Source organism: Penaeus chinensis, chromosome 10 (genome assembly GCF_019202785.1).
Source record: "Penaeus chinensis breed Huanghai No. 1 chromosome 10, ASM1920278v2, whole genome shotgun sequence".
Classification (NCBI taxonomy): Eukaryota; Metazoa; Arthropoda; class Malacostraca; order Decapoda; family Penaeidae; genus Penaeus; species Penaeus chinensis.
The window spans coordinates 8,185,028-8,205,027 of NC_061828.1; the positions used below are offsets into that span (position 1 = coordinate 8,185,028).

The 20,000-nt window shown below is 44.5% G+C and overlaps 2 protein-coding genes across 2 annotated transcripts in view; one reads left to right on the forward strand and one right to left on the reverse strand.

Annotated features, from left to right (window-relative positions):
• The window catches only part of LOC125030001 (developmental regulatory protein wetA-like), a gene marked incomplete at its 3' end in the record, with an annotated part of 272,480 nt that extends 254,895 nt beyond the window's left edge, over positions 1-17,585 (reverse strand). Inside the window, 1 exon segment of the mRNA XM_047620210.1 lies at positions 17,098-17,585.
• The window catches only part of LOC125030002 (rRNA methyltransferase 1, mitochondrial-like), a 335,483-nt gene that overhangs the window by 275,449 nt on the left and 40,034 nt on the right, over positions 1-20,000 (forward strand). The window lies entirely within an intron of this gene.

The window sequence follows — 20,000 nt, forward strand, 5'->3', positions numbered from 1 at the left end:
GCTGATCGTAACTGACCTTACCCTAGTCTGTCTTCAGAAAAATCTCTTCTAGGCCTAGCTTATCATGCAAATTTCCATGAGGTCATGCACATTCATGGATCTTAAACACGGTCTGTGGTTAAAAGGATTGTGGGTTTGGTTCTGTTTTGCTTTGATTATATTCATTTCATTTGCATGACGAGAGATGCATGGGAAAGGCATCTGAAAGCAAGGAGATTAGTTAACATGCAAGGGCTATGATTCGTATTTTTTTAAATGAGCTCAAACTACGAAGGGAAATATATGAAAGGAAAATGAGAATACTACTTTGCTGTGATTGTATATTTCCCTGATATAAATGAAAACAAAAAATGGATATAATTGCGAGGGAATAATAAAAAAAAAAAAAGTTATATATTCGAGGCAACGCAATAAAGGAAGAAGATTAAATGATAGACTTTTTAAATCTAATTTTCTTTGATACCATAATGGAAAAAAAAAAAAAAAAATCGTGAATCATGGAAGAAGTTCTCGTTGCCTTGATCATGACGTCTGTCTCTCGGGAAAATGTCTTGCAGCATGATCGTGCATGCATGATCGGGCCTGAGTCTGCGAACCCGTTGACAAGCGCGGACGATAGATGTCGCTAAAAAAAGAGACACAGCTTCAATTTATCTCGTATTTTCTCTGATATTTCGATATCCTTTCGTGGCGTATATTCCTCACCGATGTTATTTGCATGTTTTCCCTATCGTTTTCATCCCTTGAAATATGAATTTCGTATAAAACATTAGGTCGATAACCTTAAATTCACACACGAAATAAGGCGCACAATTAAACAAATGGCGAGCGGCAAGCGTGCGCAAAAACAAGACATGCAGGTGTAAGCTCGAATTCCCTTTACGTTTTCTATGATATTCTGAGGATTAAACCTGTCTTCATTGAAGCTTTATTGCTGCACTTCATGGTATACTGATGCTAATAAAAACGACGTCATTAAAGTGTCCTTAATTAGTTCAAAGCAATCCTAGGTCGCGAAGTATTTATTAATATCTTAAGGTATTTTTGCTAACATGATATCTCGCTTGACTTTCCCCTCGCGTGCTATTTCACTAGATTTAAAAGCACATTCTCTGCTCTGTAAAATGCACATACCAAAGAAGACAAATTCCGACGACTTTTTTTTTTCAAAACATTAACCAATTACGCTACTGTTGCGCTTTTAACTTATACCTATACAAATTTTTTGCCATTAATGCTTTCTCACTGGTATTTCGGTCTTTTAAATACAGTATTTCCCTGACCTTTCTGAAGCTCCTCCCACATTCGTCCATGAGCTGCCCCTAAGGTCATATTCTATTTCCATCCCTTACTGCTTTTCGACCTTACGCACGCAACCCCTTCATTCTTCTCGTTTCATGTAATCATATTCACTGTTTCCCAACATTCTACATATAGCTACGTAATATGCTTTCCGAGCTCCGCCCATCCTCGCATTTCAGTCTCTGAGGCCACGCCCACCGCGTTCATTTCGCTCAACTTGCTACGTCTTCGCCTAGCACTTTTCCGCTACGTTCCTTCACCGTTAACGCAGGTGCTTGCGTCTACTCGATGCCATATTAGGTCGGGCTAATAGGTTCGACTCAGGTCATTCACGGAAGTTTTTCTTATTCTTCGTTTCTTTACCGCGTTTTCCTTTTCTTCTCTCTCGTATTTTCTTTTCTTCTTAGTATTTTTCTTTTAAAGAATGTTTTCCTCACATATTTGCAGAATATATAACCGTTCTTCTCCTTACCCATGTTTCTATATTTTTTTTTTAAATCTTTTTTTTTTTTTTTTTTTTTTTTTTTTTTTTTTACATTTCAGTCCTTATTTCATCCCTCTCTTCTCCCTCCAGCCGTTATTCCTCTTATTCCTCCTACTCTCTCTTCCTTCCTTCCTTGCTAACCTCTTCGCAGCATCCCAACTGTTACACTGCCTAGCCTGAGGTACGTGTCTTGGGGGGGGGGGGGGGGGGGGGGCTGGATGGAATGCGAGAGCGGTTCATGAGATTTTTACATTTTTTTAAACCTAAGGGGACTGAGGTTTACACAGTCATTAAAAAAAATGTATACATCTCACAAAAGAGGATATACAGATACAGACACGCACATGCATACGCGTGCACACATATACATATACACACACACACATACACACACCCCACCACACACACACACCACACCCACACCACCACACCAAAACACACACACACACAACCCCCCCCCCCCCCACACACACACACATTCATATTACCCTTATTCTTACTTTATATTTTCCTTCCATGAACTCTTAAGAGTATATATACTTTTAATATGATTCTGGTCCGGGGAAGAGGCTGTTAATGGTCGTCTTGTCTAGGCCGAGGTGAATACTCGTGAGGGAAAAGGCAGTGAGGCTGTTTCGTGCGCCTCGGGAAAAAAGGGGGGCGGGGGGGGGGGGGGGGGGGGGAGGAGGGGGAGGGGAGGTGGGGGGTGGAGGTTTGGAGGGGGGGGTGGAGGGGGAGGGGGGAGGGGAGGGGGGGAGGTGGAGGTGGAGGTGGATGTGGGGTGGAGGTGGAGGTGGAGGTGGGGGTTTGGGGTGGAGGTGGAGGTGGAGGGGGGTTCTGGGGGTGGAGGGGGAGGTGGAGGGGGAGGGGGAGGGGGGAGGGGGGGGGGGGGGGGTAGGAGGGGGGAGGGGGGGGGGGGGGAGGAGGAGGAGGGGGGGGGAGGGGGGAGGGGGGGGGGGGGGTGGGGGGGGGGAAAGGGGAAGGGGGGGGGGGGAGGGGGGGGGGGGAGGAGGAGGGGAAGGGGGGGGGAGGGGGGGGGGGGGGGAGGAGAGGAGGAAAGGGAAAAGGGAGAAAGGAGAAGGAGAAGGAAAAGGGAGAGAAAAGGGAAAAAAGGAGGGGGAAAAAAAAGGAAAAGGAAAAAAGAAAGGAAAAGGAAAAAAAAAGGGGGAAGGGAAAGGAGAAGGAAAAGGGAAAAGGGAGAAGGAGAAGAAGGAGAAAAAGGGAAGAAAAAAGAAGAAGAAAAAAAGAAGAAAAAGGAAGAAGAAGGGGTTTTTTTTTTTTTTAGGAAGAAAGTGCCCCCAGGGGAATAATGGAGTGGTTGTTTGGTTCAGAAGGACTGCAAGCCAAAAATATAGGAGAAGGGAATAAATAAAAAAATAATTAAAAGGGGGGAGGGGGGGGAAAAAAGGGAAAAAAGGAAAAAAAAAAAAAAAAAATGGGGAAGGGGGGAAAAAAAAGAGGGGGGGGTTTAAAAAAAAAAAAAAAAAAAAAAAAAAAAAAAAAAGAAAAAAAAAAAAAAAAAAAGGGGGGAAAAAAAAAAAAAAAGGGGGGGGGTAAGTGGGAAAAAAAAAAAAAAAAAAAAAAAAAGGGTTGGGGGGTAAAAAAGGGAAAAAAAAAAAAAAAAAAAAAAAAAAAGGGAAAAAAAAAAAAAAAAAAAAAAAAAAAAAAAAAAAAAGGAAAAGGGGGGGCAAAAAAAAAAAAAAAAAAAAAAAAAAAAAGAGGGTCGGGGGGGGGGGGGGTTAGGGGGGGGGGGAGGAGCCACGAGAGGGTTATGTGTGGTTCCCTTTTGGTTTCGGCAGTGAGGAGGAGGGGGGGGGGGGGGTAGCGATCGTGCGCAAGAAACTATGCAGTAGTGATGGCAGGACATTTCCATTCACTTTTGCTGACTTTACTGTATAACTTATATATATATTTAATTTTATTATATATATTTAGATAAATGTGTGTGGTGTGTGTGTGTGTGTGTGTGTTGTGTGTGTGTGTGTGTGTGTGCGCGCGTGTGTGTACGTGTGTGCGTGGGTTGAGCTTTCTGATAAGCGGGTTTGTGCATTTCCATCTCCTTGAGATCATAAAAAAGGATCTTTGTTTCGATGGGCCCCGCAAGACAGGTGGATTTGCTGGAAATTTCGGGCATGAGTGTCACTTTATTCCCAGGAGCGGAGATGGGAAACCCTAGATCACTGAGCAGCCGAAAATATAACATACTGAAGATGAACCAAAGACGGGCTGAGGTCGGCGTTAGAGCGAACTTTTAAAAAGGGGTTCCAAATGTTTCGAGCTAATTACTTACGATCCTTGTAGGTCCAAAACTCCACTAAATCGAGGGTTTGAAATAAAGGCTCTAGAGCGTTTAAATCCAGGGAAACGAAGAAGAAAAGGAAACATTTGAGGTGAAAAGTTCGTACTATTGGGGTTTCAGAGTACCAAGAGGTCGTGACAAAGGTCGATTCCAGATGAGCGCTAAGAAGAACGTGCCATCCCACACCTGGCCATAAGGTCGAAACTCCACTTGAAGTACCCTACTAACCCGGGTCTACGGAGCACGTTCATATTTCACCGAAGATTCCCGGTCATCGAAAGTATAACAACCAGAGACAATCTGGTGAATCGAAATTATTTTTCCTCCCTTCATCCCCTTTCCCTCCCGAAAAAATTCCTTCCGGGCGCGTCCATCGGCAAGCATCTTTTCTAATAAATAGATGAATGAATGGCCTTATAAATAACGCATTTTTCGTGCCCTTTCATCTTGAAAAACCTTTTGCAACATTTTCCGGGACCCGTTCGTTGATTGGGGCCTAAATCACCATTTCTCGAACTGCAGGGGTAGGGCCGCACCTTTTTCTTCCACCTCACGAGGGAATGTGGAGCGACCAGCCACTCGCACTCTATCTGTCTAGCCACGTGTGGACTCGGATCACTTAGGGGGGGGGCGAGGGGGGAGAAAAAAGGAGTATGCACTGACAGCATTATGGATGTGGGGGTAAAGGTGGGGGGGGGGGGGGGTTGGTTGGGGAAGGGGGGGGGGGGCTTTGGGGGGGGGGTGGTGGGGGGAGGGGGGCTTTTTTAAAAGGAGGGGGGGAAGAAGAGGAAGGGAAAAGGGGGAAGGAGGTGGAGGGGGCAGGGGGGGCAGAAATAAAGTGGGAGAAAAGTTTATAATGGGCCCGTTTCCTTTGATATTTTTTTTTATTCATAATAAACTAAAGTTATTTTTTCCCCTATATTTGATGGATTTTAAAGAGAAAGAGAGAGAGAGAGAGGAGAGAGAGAGAGAGAGAGAGTGAGGAAGAGAGAGATGAGAGAGAAAAGGATGGAGGAGAGGGGAGAGAGAGAGGAGGGGAAAAGAAAGGAAAAATAGAGAGGGGGGAAAACAAGAGCAGAGAGAGGAGAGAGAAAAATGGGAAAGAGGAAGAGAACAGAAAAGAGAGATAAGAAGAGAAAATTCCCACCCCGGGAGTCGATGTGTAAATAACATGAAACTAGGGCTAAGGAGATGAGAGACGCAGAAGGGAGGGATGCTTGCCAGGGAGAGCGCAAGGAGGGGAAAGTGATACCAAGATTGTACTCAATATGGAAGGGCAAAGGGGAATCACTGAAGGTGCAGGAGGGAAAGCAACAAGCAGGCTTTTATGCAATGTTTGCTGTCTTGTATTGGTTGGGGTCGGGTCTTTAGGGAAAAAATGTGCGTGGAGGTTCGACTCATAAATAATCATTTATATGCATGTATACACGCAAACAGAGTAGTACATGTATCTTTTGTACACACGCACACACACACACACAAAAACAGTCATAAAAAAAATGTGTGTAAGGGCGTGCGTTTTTGATGTATGTGGTATATCGGTTTAAAACATACTTGCTTAACTTTTACCTTTTCCATTCATTTACGCACACAAAGATTTATACGTTCAATCAAGAAGCTGTAGATAACGCATTGAGGCTTAGGGTGTGGGGGGGGGGAGTGGGGGCGGGTTACTTGGGGGTGGGGGTTAGCCGGGGGGGGGGGAGTAGAAGAGGGGTAAAGGAAGGAAGGCAAGGGGGAAGGGGGAAGGGAGGAGGGAGAAGGGAGATAGAGGAGGCCGGGGAAGGAAAAGGGGAGAGGAGGGGTAGAGGAAGAAAACGGCAGATGTAGAGAAGGGGAGATAAAAAGAGGCAGAGGGGAAAAGAGGGAATAAGGAATAGCAGAGAGATAAGCGGGGGAGGGAAAAAAGAGGAAGGGAAGGGGTTTGGTTTAAATAGAGAAGGGGAGGAGGGGGGGGGGGGTGAGGGGAGAAGGGGGGGGGGGGGGGGGGGGGAAAGGGGGAGGGGGGAGAAGGGGGTTCGAAGATGGATGGAGAAGATCTGGGCAGACAAAGCACCTGTCGAGGGAGGCGGCCGCGTTTCCCCGTAGACGCCGGTCGGCCCTCCGCTGCCTCGCTCGGCTCTCGCTGGCCTCCTCGCCCTCCTCCTTCCCTCTTTCTCTCTCCCTCCTTCTCCTTCCCTCTCCCTCTATCTCTCCCTCTCTCCTTCTCTTTCCCTCTCCCCCTTCTCTCCTCTCTCCTTCTCCTCCCTCTCCCCTTTCTTTTCTCCCTCCTTCTTTCCTTCCTCTCCTCTTCTCTCCCCCTTTCCTTCTCCTTCCTCTCCTCTTTCTCTCTCTCTCTCTCCTTCTCCTTCCCTCTCCCTCTTCTCTTTCTCCCTCCTTCTCCTTCCCTCTCCCTCTTTCTCTCCCTCCCTCCTTCTCCTTACCCCTCTCTCTTTCTCCTTCTCTTTCCCTCTCCCTCTTTCTCTCTCTCCCTCCTTGTCCTTCCCTCTCCCTCTTTCTCTCTCTCCTTCTTTCTCTCTCCCTCTCCCTCTTTCTCTGTCTCCCTCCTCTTTTCCTCTCCTTTCTTTCTCTCCCTCCCTTTGCCTCCCCCCATCTTTCTCTCTCTTCTCTCGCTCTCCCTCTCCCCATCGTTTCCCCCCTTCTCTCTCTCTGTCCATCTTTTCCTTTCTTTATCGCTTTCCTTCCTTTTTCCAATTTTTCCTTCCCCCTTTCTCTTTTCCCCCCTTCTCTCTCTTTCTCTCTCTTTTTCTCTTTCCCTCTCTCTGTCCCTCTTCCCACTTACGCCTCTCTTTTTCTTTCCTTCCCTTTCTCTCTCGTTTATTCTTTCCTCCCCCCCCCCTCTCTCTCTTTTATTCTTTTATTATCTTTCAGTCTCTCTATCTGTATGTTTTTTTCTCTCTAATGTACTTGTTTTGTTTACATCTGCATACATATATTTATAGTTCCGTTTGCCTCTTTCTTCTAATTTTGTTTGTTTCTTATATTTCTCTAACTCGCTCTTCTTTCCCTTCCCTCTCCCATTCCCCGGGAGATCGCATGTTTTTTCCAATTTACTTTCACATTCTCCTTATCTCTCCTCTCTCTCTCTCTCATTCTCTGCTTTGGTTCCCGGCGTACCCAATGACCTCGAAACACCTCAGGGGAGACTATTCTATTCATACACTTATTATTCGCTATTGCTTCTGCTTGCCTTCTTGGGAGCGAATGGAAGGAGAATGAGTAGTGAGGGAGAAGATCGTGGACGGAAGAGAGAGAGAGAGGAAGAGAGGAGAGGGGAAAAAAAGAGAGAGAGAGAAAAGAGGAGAGAAAAGGGGAGAGAGAGGGGAGAGAGAGTGAGAGGAGAGAGAGAGAAGGGAGAGAGGGGGGGAGAGGAGAGAATGAGGGGAAGGAAAGGGGGGAAAAGGGGAGAGGAGAGAGAGAGAGCAGAAGAAGAAGACGAGGAAGGAGAAGAGGTAAAAGAAAAACAAAAAAGAGAAAAGAAATTAAAAAACATAGAAAACCAAAAAAAAATTTGAGGACGTCCCCCAAAATGCACCCCAAAAGGACCACGACGTCGACCCGAACCCCGGGGCCACAGGAGAGCCTCTCACAAGATTTCCCGGCGCAGCATCCCCATCTTCATCTCGGCGTCAAGTGACATTTGCAAAGAGACGAGCTGCACCGACTTGCAACAGCAGCCTCGTCTTGGCCTCGCGCGATCTTCTGCTCCTGCTCGGATTCGCTCGTTGCTTCCTCTCCTGTTTTATCTTGGTGTTCGTGGGCTCTGTTTCGGTTAGGAGGGGGCTGGGCGGGGCAAAGGGGAGCGAGGGGGGGGGGGGGGGGGGGAGAGTTGAATGAGAAAAGAACAGAGGGTGATATAAAGGGTGTTTGTATGGTGTATGGTATAAAAGGGGTTTTATGTGTGTTAATTTTTTTTTTTTAAAAAAACACAACCCACCCAAAACACAAAACCCACACACACACACACACAACCAAAAACCCCACACACACACAAAAAAATAAAATATATATTAAAATAAAATAATATTACAATATATATTGTTTTATATATACATACATACATATTTTTTACAGATTTATTTGTATAATACATTTAATTTATAATATATTTTATATATATAATATATATTATAATTATGTATAAAATAAATATATATATTTATATAATATATATATATATAAAATTTTTTATATTTTTTTTATATGTATGTATGTATGTATGTGTTTTTTAAATTTTAAAAATTTTTTTTAAATTTTATATTTATTTTATTTTTTAAAATATTTTTAGTATGTATTATTGTATTTTATATATTTTTTAATACATATATTTTTATATATATATATATATTTATATTTCCAACACACTCTTAACAACTATACACCCCCGCGGCGCGCCGAGTGGTGTGTGTGTGTGTTTAATCCAATTTACACCGTTTGTAATTTTCCTCGATGAAGGTTTTTCTATTTTCTTCTCAACCCTAACCCGGGCCCAAAAGGGAATTTTCAATGATGAAAAAACGAGCCTGACTTAACGAGCGCTGACCGAAAGCCATTTTTTACTGGGCGGAGAGGACCGCCTCGCCTTTCAGATAACAACAGGCCAGTCTTCGCGGCCCTTGCAGTATGCGATCCATATAATTTTATGTAAGAAAGGGGAATGATTTGGGATTGCAGGAATATAGCAGTGACTTCAGTGCATAGCATTATTGGGGGGGAACCGTCTCGCGTGCGGCTTAAAAGGGGTGAATGACTTGAAAGATTGGGGGGAGGGAGGAAATGAGGGGGGGGAGGGAGGGGCGAAGAAGGAGGAGGGAAGGAGAGGGGGAGGAGAGGAAGAGGAAAAGAGAGAGAGTGGATGGGGGAGAAAGAGGAGAGGAGAGTGAGAGAGAGAGAAGTGAGAGAGAGAGGAGAGAGAAGAGAGAGGGGGTGAGGAGAGATGGGTCAAGTGAGTGAGGAGAGAGTTGAGCGAGAGAGAGAGAGAGAGAGAGAGAGAGAGATAGAAAGAGAAGAGAAAAAGAAAGAGAGGAGAGAAAAAAGAAAAAGAAAAAAAAAGAGAAAAATAGAACAGACAAAAAGCCCGCAAAAACGGAGAAATTTTTTTTAAAATTTTTTGGTCGCCGACAAGGGGGAGAAATTTTATCATGGCAAGGAAAATTCGGGGGGGGGGTTGGGGGGGGGGGGGGGGGGGGGAAACCAAGGTACGTTAGGGGAAATAAAAGTAAATTTGAATAAAAATAAATATGGCATTTCTTTGAAGCTTTATTGTAATGGTTTTACGTTTTATATTTTGATGTAAAACATTGAAAATTTGTTCATTTTTTTTGAGGGATGTATTATTTTTTTTTTTTTTTTTTTTTTTAGAAACAGAAAAAATACATGCAAATTCAATATTGGGAAAAAAATATTTTAAAATCGATCGTTTTTGATCGTAGACGGGGTGGATGGATGGATGGGATGGATGGTTTGGGTGGATGGATGGATGGATGGTGGTTGGATGGGATGGGTGGATGGAAAGGATAGGATGGAATTTGGGTGGATGGATTTTGATGGATGGGAAAGATGGGTGGTTGATTTGAATGGTTTGGGGGGGGTGGATGATGTTAAAAGGAAAAAACCCAAACGGGGAAGGAGAGAAAAAATTTTAGGGAAAAGGGAGGAGGAGGGGGAGTGGGGAGGGGGGGGGGGGGATGTCACCCGCGGTGAAGGTCAGCGGTGTTGTAGGGGAGAAGTGAAACCCGTTCCTCTTAATCTCCCCCTCCCCCTTCCCCCCCTTTCCCCTCCCGCACCCCCCCCCTTTCACCAGGGCCTGGGCCCTGTCGAGCCGTGGCTTCAAGTCGGCCAAGAGGAGAGGGGGGAGGAGGAGGAGGGGGGAGGAGGAGGAGGAGGAGGAGGAGGAAGGGGGAGGGGAAAGGGGGAGGAGGGGGGAAGGGAGGGGGGAGGAGGAGGAGGGGAGGAGGAGGGAGGAGAAAAGAAGAAGAAGTAAAAGAGAAGAAAAAGGGAAAGAAGGAGGGGGAAAAAAAAGGGGGGGGAGGATGGAGGAGGGGGAGGAAAAGGGATGAAGGAAGGGAGGAGGAGGATTATCATTATCATAATGATAATGATGATGAGGACGAGGATGATGGGGAGGATGCTAATGATACTACAGATTCAATTTGCAGTTTTGGGATACCATAAATTTTCTATCTCAAACCGTATCACTATTGAAAAAAAAAAAAAAAAAAAAAAGCCAGAAGAAACAGTAGCAAGTACAAAATGGAAAATAAAACCAATAATAACAGTTATAAAACATAAACCCCCAAACTATTCGTTCTTGGCATAAAAAGGAGGGGTCTCGGGCGAGCGCTCTGTACCTCGATCAACCAGTAGCTTGGGTGCGGTGCGTTTAGAAGCCAAACATGGAAATTCTGGACTAAAACTCGTCGGTCGTCGATGCTAAAGAAAGAGGAGGAAAAAAGAGGAAGAAGAAGATGAAGAAGGAGAAGGAGAGGATAGAGAAAAAGAGGAGGAGGAGGAGGAAGATGAAGAGGATGAAGAAGGAGGAGGAGAAAATAAAGAAGAAGAAGAAGAAGCTGAAAAAGAAAAAGAAGGGGAATAACAAAGAGAAAAAGAACACGAAGTAGACGGAGAAAGAGGAGGAAGAGGAGGAAGAGAAGTAGAAGCACACAGAACAAGACAGCGAGGAGACTCAAGCACGCCCGTCTCAAAACCATACGCAATTCTAACACCCACGAAAAAAACAACAACAATCGAACTTAAACCCACCTCGAGACCATACTCACCCCTCCCCCTCACCCCCCTCACCACCACCACCACCATTCAACGCTCTCTCTTAAACACGACCCACCTTATAACAACGCTTAATACCACCCCGAAAATCCTCGAACCACACCACACAGAAATACCCACACGCATCACCAGCTATGATCCTCAAGCACGCCTGCCAATCCTCCGTCCTGGTTCCTTCTTCCTCCATCCCGCAAAGATGGAGCAAATTTTTCCCGCCCCCCTTTGCCCAACGCCCTCTTTTTTGGGCAAAAGGGGGAGTCGGGAGTTCGCGTGCAAAAGGGGTGGGGTAAACGGGGCGGGTGAGAGAGAGAGAGAGAGAGAGAGGAACGAGAGAGAGAGAGAAGAGAGAGGAGTGAGAGAGAGAGGAGGGGAGGAGAGAAAGAGAATGAGAGAGAGAGAGCAGACGAGAGGATGAGGAGAGAGAGAGAGAGAGGGAGAGCGGGGAGAGAAGAGAGAGAGAGGTGAGAGAGGTTGGACGTGAAATGTGGGTAGATGAGTGGGGTAGATAGATTTGTTGTAGAAGTGCGTTGTGGGGGAGATTAGATTGATGGGGGTGTTGAGAGGTTGAAGAGGGAATGGGGAGAAGTGTAGGGTGTTAAGGGTTGTGGAAAAGGGAAATAGAGTATGGGAGGAGTAAGAGTTGTTGTGGAAAAGTTAGTAGCTGAAGTTGGTAAAAGATGGTGGATGGAAGAGAAAGTGGAGGAAGTGGAAGTTGGATATGGTAGAAGTAGAGAAAGTGGAACAGAGAAGAGAGAAGTAAGAAAATGGGGAGTTGAGAGAGGGAGTGGAGGAAAAAGAAGTGGGAGGGAAAGGGAAAGTGGAGGGGAAATGTGGAGAGTGGAGTGGAAAAAGTGGGAGTGTGGAAGAGTGGAATAGTTAGTTTGGGGTAGGGAAGAAGATGGGGGAAGGGGATGGAGTGGTGGGAGATGGAGGATGAGGTGGAAGAAATAAGGAAGGAAGGAAGGATGGTAAAAAGGAAAAAAGGAAAAAGGCATGTGGAAAAGGAGAGGGAAGGATGAGGAAGAATGGAACGGAAGGAGGTTGGAGAGTGGAAAGGAAAGGTTGATGGGGAAAAAAAGGGAAACAAAGGAAGGAGAAAAGAATTGGAAGCGGAAATGAGGTTGAGAGTAGTGAGTGAGGGAGAGTAAGAGGTGGGAAGAAGCGTTGTGGGTGGAAGGGTGGGCGTGGATTGTGGAGAAGAGAGTGGGGAAAGTGGCAGGAGTTGGAAGGATTGGGGTAGGAAAAGAGGTGGGAAAGAGTGGAGTGGATAAGTGGATACTAGAGTGGTGAGTGTGGAAATAGAGAGGAAAGTGAGTGAGCGTGTTGTGTGAGGGCTGTTGTGGTGTTGAGGGGAGAGAGGGTAAGTATGAGGAGGAGTGGGAAGTGGAGGAAGTGGATGTGGAAAGGACAAAAGGGATGTGAAGACTGAGAGAGCCGGGAAATAGAAAGAAAGGGAGAGAAGAAAAAGAACGGAGGTGAGAAGAGAGGAGGAGAAAGGAGGGGAGAGAAGAAAGAGAAGACGTAGAGAGAGAATCGAGATGAAGGAGAGTAAGCAGAAGGAAAGGGAGACGGAGAGAAGATGGGAAACGATGAAAGTAAGGGGGAGGAGAACGATAGGAGGAGGACGTTGGACTCGGAAAAGTGGAAAGTTGAGTGGAAGGGGAGTGAGAATAGGTAGTGAAGTGGATGGAATGTAGAGTGCGAAAGGAGAAGGTGTGAGAGAAATGAGTGGGGGAAGAGGACAAGAAGTGGAAAGTGGGAAGTGGAAGGAGAAAGTGGTAAAGTGGAAGGAAAGGGAGGGAGAGAAGAGGGAAAGAGAAGAAGAAAGGGGAGAAGTGAAGAAGAAAACGAAGAAAGAGAGAAGAGAAGAAAGAGGAGAAGAGGAACGAAAGAGGGAAAAAGAAAAAGAAAGGAAGAAAGAAAGAAAGAAGAGAGGAGAAGAGAGGAGAGAAAGAGAGAAGGAAGAAAGAAAGAGAGAGAAGAGAAAGAGAAGAATAGGGAGAAGGAAAGAAAGAAGAGAAGAAAGGGGAAAGGAAGAGAGACAGGAAGAAGAGAGAATGAAGGGGAAGGAAGAAAAGCAAGGGGGAAGAAGGAAGAGAAGGAAAGAGAAGAGGAGGCGGAGAGAGAGGAGAAGAAAAGATAGGAGCGAGAGTGGGGGGGAGAGAAGAAGTGAGAAAAGAAAGGGAGAAAAAAGAAGGGAGAGAAAGAGAATGGAAGGAAAGAAAAGAGAAAGAGAAGGAAAGGAAGGAAGCAGAGTGAGCGAGGGGAGAGGATGAGAAGAGATAGGGAATGGTGAAAAGGAGTGAATGAGAAGAAGAAAGGAAAGGAGACAGAAGAGAGAGAAGAAAGATGAGAGCAAAGGAGGTAGAAGGAGAGAAGGAAGAGAAAGAGAGAAAGAAGGGGAAAGGAAGAATGTAGATAGAATAGAAGAAAAAGGGGAAGATGAAAAGAAAGAAGAATAGAAGAGAAGAAAGATTAGAGATGAGAGAAGTAGAAGAGCAGAAAAGGTGAAAGATGAGAGAGAAGAAAGAAGGAGAAGAGTAGAAGAAAGAAGGGAGGAGAAGAAGAAAAAGAAAGAAGAAAGAGGGAAGTGAAAGTAAAGAGAGGAGAGAGAGAGGAGAGAGAGTAGGAGAGAGGAGAGAAGGATCGATGAGAGGGAGAACGAGAGAGAGGAGAGAGAGAGGAGAGAGGGAAGAGAGAGTTAGAAGGAGAGAGAGGAGAGGATGAGATGGAAGGAGAGACCGATGTGATGGAGAGAGGAGGAGAGAGGTGAGGGAGGATTGAAGAGGAGAGAGGGAGGAGAGGAGAAGGAGAGAGAGTGGGATGGATGGAGAGGAGAAGAGGAGAGAGAGGAGATGAGAGCGGGAGTGAGTGAGAGGGGAGAGAGAGGAGAGGGAGGAAGAGAGTGAGATGGAAGAGAATGAGGTGGAGAAGAGTACACGAGTGGCGGAGGTCGAGGGAGGGAGGAGAGAGGGAGGTGAGGAGGAGGAGAGAGGGAGAAGGTGAGAGGAGAGAAGTGAGGAGAAGGAGAGGGAGAGTGAGAGAGAGAAGAGGTGAGGGTGATGAGAGAGAGAGAGAGAGACGAGGAAGAGAATGTGAGAGGGGAGGAGAGAGAGAGCGGGGAGGAGATGGGAAGAAGGAGACGAGAGAGAGAGAGAGGAGGAGAGATGAAGATGAGATTGTGGAGAGAGAGAGAGAGTGAGAGAGATCAGAGAGAGAGAGAGGAGGAGATGCTATGGTGAGAGGAGTGGCTGAAGGGAGAGAAGAAAGGAGGGAGGAGACAGGCACACAGACAGAGATAGAGAAAGAGATAGGGGAAGAGAAAGTGTGAGAGAGAGAGAGAGAGAAGAGGGAGAGAGAGAGAGTGAGAGAGTGAGAGAGGAGAGAGAGAGAGAAGAGATGAACGAGAGGAGAGAGAGAGAGGAGTGAGAGAGGAAGAGAGAGAGGAGAGGAGAGAGAGAGAGTGCAGAGAGAGAGAGAGAGAGAGGAGAGAGGAGAGTGAGAGAGGAGAGATGAAGAGAGAGAGAGATGAAGAGTGGATGAGAGCAGAGAGACCTAGAATGTGTTGAATCAAGAATATCACTTTAGATTATTCTGTTGCATATTTAATACCTGCCTGGGGTTTCTGTATTGAACTTCCGGGTTGTCGTGTTTTGATCTTGATTATTCGTTATAATCATTACTATGCAAATTATCTTCATTATCGATATCGTTTATAGATTTATTGCATTATTATCACTACAGTTTTATTATTTTCATGATTGTTTATTTTTGTATATATATATTTTTCTCTATTTCCCTCTCTATGGTATATATTTTTTCCCTTTGCGTCAGTAACTAATAACTTTCTTAAAATGAAATCACAAGAATTTTCCCCCCCCCCTTCCTCCCTCTCTTTTCCCTCCTCTTATTTACTTTCTTCTGTTCCTTCTTTATTGTTCCTCTTTATTCTTCTCTTCCGTTTTTCTCTCATGTTCTCCTTCTATTTCTTTCTCAGAAAATTATTACCCTCTCTACCCCCCCCCCCCCCTCACCGAGACAAAATGCGGTGCTTGAGAAATAGCAGTAGATGAGGGTAGGGGGGGTAGGGAGAAAGGGGGCGGGGGGGGGGAGAAAGGCGTGTTTTGGGGGAGGAGAGGTAGGGGATGGGGGGGGGGGGGAGTGGAAGAAGGGGGAGGGGGCAAACCAAGGCTTCTTCAGCTCGTAACCTGGGTATGGCCCGTTACTTGAGTACCTCCCCCCCTCCTCTTCCCTCCCTCCCTCCTTCCTTCCTCCCCTCCCTCCTTTCTCTTCTTCCCTTCCTCCTCCCTTCCTCCTCCCTTCCTTCTCCTTCCTTCCTCTTCCCCTTCCCCCACCCTCCTATCCCTTCCCCCTCTCCTCCTCCCCCTTTCACCTTCCCCTTCTCCCTTTTCAACACCCAAACACTCCTCCCGGGTTCCTTCTTTCTTCCTCTCCTTCGTTTAGATTTCCCTTTCCCTCTTTTTTCTCTACCTTTTTTCCCTCTTCCCTTCCCCCTTTCTTTCTCTTCTCCCCTTTTCTCCCCCCCTTTTCCCCTTCCCTCCCCCGTCTTAAATACTGGCGTATATGAGGAACCACATCCCTTTCCCGCCTCTACATTCTATGGTTTCTCTGTGTCCCTTTTTCTGTTGTGGGTCTGTTTCTCTCTCTTCTCTCTGTCTTCTTCCTCTCCTCTTTTCTCTCTCTCTCTCTCTCTCTCTCTCTCTTCCTCCCCTCTCTCTCTCTCTCTGGGGTGTGTCTCTCTGTCTCTCTCTTCTCTGTCTCTCGTCTATCTGTTTTGTCTCTCTGAGTCTCTCTGTCTTTCTCTCTCTGTGTCTCTGTCTCGCTTGTTTTCTGTCTCTCTCTTCTCGGGCTCTCTCTCTCTCTCTCATTTCTCTCTCTCTCTCTCTCTCTCTCTTCTCTCTCTCTCTTCTCTCTCTCTCTCTCTTTTTTCTCTCCTCTCTCTCTCTTTCCCTCCTCCCCCCCCCCCTCCCCCCCCCCCCCTTTTCTTCTTCGTCTTTTTTCCCCCTTTAATGTTCATTAAACAAAGGTCATTCCTGGGAGACTTGTGGCTAGTCCAAAGGGGTATTTATCTAGAAAGTATTTTTAAAAAGAAAATTGTGGTTTTTCTTAATACCCTTTTTTCTTTTCTTCTGAGCAGCGTGTGTAAAAGAAAAACGAAAACGAAAAGTTTTCTCGTTGTTTTTGTGTGTATATTTTTTATAAAACTGCCATGATTTATTTTTTTTTTTCTTGCGTGTGTATCAAAGTAACAAAAATTGTTTTCTGTCGAAAAAACGTAAAAGAAAACAGTTTTCTCCCATTGTTTTTCAGTCCTCAAGAACTTAATTTTTAAACAAAAATTCCAAAGGATATGTGGTTGATATAGATATATATATATATTAATTGACTCCGAAATTGACTGCTTGCAATTTGAAAAGATATATGATTATGATCCAGAGAGTGAAAAACTGAAGCAATATTAGTAAACAAAATAACAATAATACAAAAAAAAAAAAAAAAAAAATCATTTACACGAATCCTTCTCCCTTCATTCGTCTCTCTCGATTCATCATCATCAACGGCTTCCCGAAAATGTCACGAATGACAATGTAAACAGCGATTTCTCGTTCTTTAATCGCCTGGAAATCTCGCCAAAGGAGTTCTCTTTTCCCATCATTAAGTGTGCTACAATTTCCCATTCAATCTCCTCACAACGACGCCCCTTCCTCTCTGCCTCTCTCTCTCTCTCTCTCACGCGCCCTCGCTCTCTCGCTCGCTCGCTCTCTCGCTCTCTCGCTCTCTCTCTCTCTCTCTCCTCCACTCGAGTATACGCCGCGTTCTTCGGCCCTCCGCCTCCCCCTCCCCCTCCCCCTCCCCGTCTTCCTCCCTCCTCTGATCAACAACCTCGGTGATTTCAACTGGGAACAAATAGTTATAACGTCAATAACATCCGGTTGGTACACACGAATAGTGGTACAAAGACGAGACATGCTACAGAAATAAACAAATACACAAAACATAACATCGCCAAATAAAAACGAAAGAGAGAAAAGAAGAGGGTTTTGAGAGGCGCAATTTCACTCGTGTAGTGAAGAAGGGAAGGAGAGTGTGTGTGTGTGTGTGTGTGCGTACGTGTGTGTGTGTGTGTGTGTGTGTGTGCGAGGGAGGGAGCGGTGCGTAGGGAATTTGGTGCGTACACTCGCCTAGGAACTAAGGGATGACTCACCTGTTGGGGGTCCTTAAGGTCGGTCCTTTTACGTGTGTTCCTTAGGATAGTTGGGAAGTTATATTCTGGGCTCTTTTATGTTATTAAACTCTCTTTTTTTTTTGGTGGAATATCTACTCTTTCCTGCGATAGATGATGGGTGGATGTAGCGCAAACAATTTTTTTTTTTTTTTTAATATTTTGTTTTCACACTTCGGGGTTTTTATTTGGCCTTAGAGTCTCCCCCTCTTTTTGGGATAAGCATCAGTATAGCTATGTGTTGGTTTTCAGTGTCCAAAGCATATCAGTTTTGCCAGTATCATCTCAGTAACCATTTCTGACATTACATTGTCACCTTACCCTCCAACACACCACGGGCGTACGGGCGTTTGGTGTGTCAGGGGCGTGTGGGTGGCGAGCGAGAGGGGCGGACCGAGTGCTGAGGGCTCGAGGAGGCCGGCGTGTACGTGTTCCCTCGTCAGGCTCCGCGGGAAGACTGAACTGCTCCACTGCGGCAGGAAGTACGTGTGGCGGTGGGCGCGGGCTGGTCGTGAGGGTGCCGCCCACCTCACTCTTCCCTTCCCACCGCTCGCCCGCACTCCCGCCCACCTACCCGCCCCCTCTCTGCCAAGCCGCCCTTGCTCGTACCCGCAGCACCCTCTCGGCCATTTCGATTGTACCCTATTTCGGTCCCTATCCTCGACGACCACATACGCCCATCTACGCCTTCCCTATCTATCCCGACTTCGACGACACAATAGCTCCCTGTCTGCTAAGCTCTATACATCTACACCTTCCATATACTGAGTCTTCCCTACGATAACTATGGCCATGTTTACCCACAATGCAGCCAAAGAAAAGGTCATTCTTCATCGACCTCTCGTGAAAATAAATCTATTGACAATTCTATTTATTCATTTTTCCCTTTGTGCTTATGTTTTGTTCTTCCTTACTTTTATTTCCATTTTGCTGTGTCCTTTTCACATTATTTTCATTATGCTCGATGATAATATTTACCTGTCACCTTGGCAACACCGCTTCCTTTGCCTTTCGTTCATATACTTGTTCTAGACATTTCTTATATGTATTTCATTTTCCTTCATCTCGTCCATCCATGTATCATCCTTGAGAAACTCTATCAATCATACGTTTCATGTTTATCACGGTTTTTCATTAGACTCCGCTTAATATCGTATACAGTTATTTGCTGTCTGCTTGATGCTTGAAGTATTATATTTAATGTATGTACGTGCGTATGAATCTGTCAGTGTATGTATACAAACATACGCATACACACACTTTTATTTGCAAAAACAAAGTGCGCGTGAGACGTGCAAATGTATGTATGTGTGCAGGTATACATAGACAGATAGATAGATAGATAGAGAGAGAGAAACAGATAGATAGTTATGCATGCTATTGTCAATTATAATTCTACATTAAGCCTCTCTCTCATCTTATCCACTTCAGAATCAACTTTATCTCAGTATTTCGTTTTTACCTCCTCCCGTCTTTGTATTTATATTTTCCTCTCTTGCATTTCCATACTCTACTTCCCTTGATTTATTGCAACTCCTTCTCTTATAATATGCAATGTCTCTTCTTAAGTTGTCTTCGTGATATCTTTTCTTCTTATTCCCTCTCGTTTTCTGTCTCTTTATTTTTACTCTTCTTCTGTGCCTTGTTCGGCTCCTTATCCGGTCTTACTTGATGGTGATCGTGGTATTTTCGTTTATCTCGTTCACACACACCCACATATATATATATATATATATATATATATATATATATACATATATATACATATATATACATATATATACATATATACACACACACACACAAACACATATATATACATATATATACATATATACATATACATATACACATACACACACACACACACATGTGTATGTATGTGTATGTGTGCATATATGTATGTTTTTGTATATATATATGTATATATATATACATACATATATATATATATATATATATATATATATATACATATATGTGTGTGTGTGTGTGTGTGTGTGTGTGTGTTTGTGTGTATGTGTGTGTGTGTGTGTGTGTGTGTGTGTGTGTGTGTGTGTGTGTGTGTGTGTATATATATATATATACTTATACATACATACATACACATATAAATATCAATATATGTATATATGTATATATATACATACATAGACATATAAATATAAATATATGTAAGTATATATATATATATATATATATATATATGTGTGTGTGTGTGTGTGTGTGTGTGTGTGTGTGTGTGTGTGTGTGTGTGTGTGTGTGTGTGTATGTACGGCTTCTTTCACAGAGGGAAATGACCTGAGTGTCATTACCATACGCATCTACAGCATCTCGGTCTCATTCTCATTTCCTCCAAGTTGGCTTTTCTGCAGGTTATCATCAAGTCCATCTCCGCCTTTTCTTCTCGCATTTAATAGTACGCTCCATTTCTGTGTTCTAACAGGATATGTGTATAGCTATTTTGTCTTCTTTTTGGGTCTTGTTATCACAGCAACTCTAAATATTAGTGAATCGTTAAATCTAGAAAGATAGCCATTTAAGAAGTGTTTCACATAAGTATTGCGAAGAAATCTTATGAGTGAAATTCCCCTTCGTTGCAGAAGTACAGGAACAGAAAACACAAATGTATTAGATATTAATCAAAAGAGATAGCCAAGTATGACTAATAACCATGTAAATCTACCCCGTGACGACACACAAATCACACTTATCTAGACATGAACTTCAATTTAACTATATGCCGGTTTAATTTAGATAGGAAGTGTGGTTTTGTTTTATGACAAGTGGTACACGTACACAAACTCACACACACACAGACACACACACACACGCACACACACACACACACACACACACACACACACACACACACACATATATAT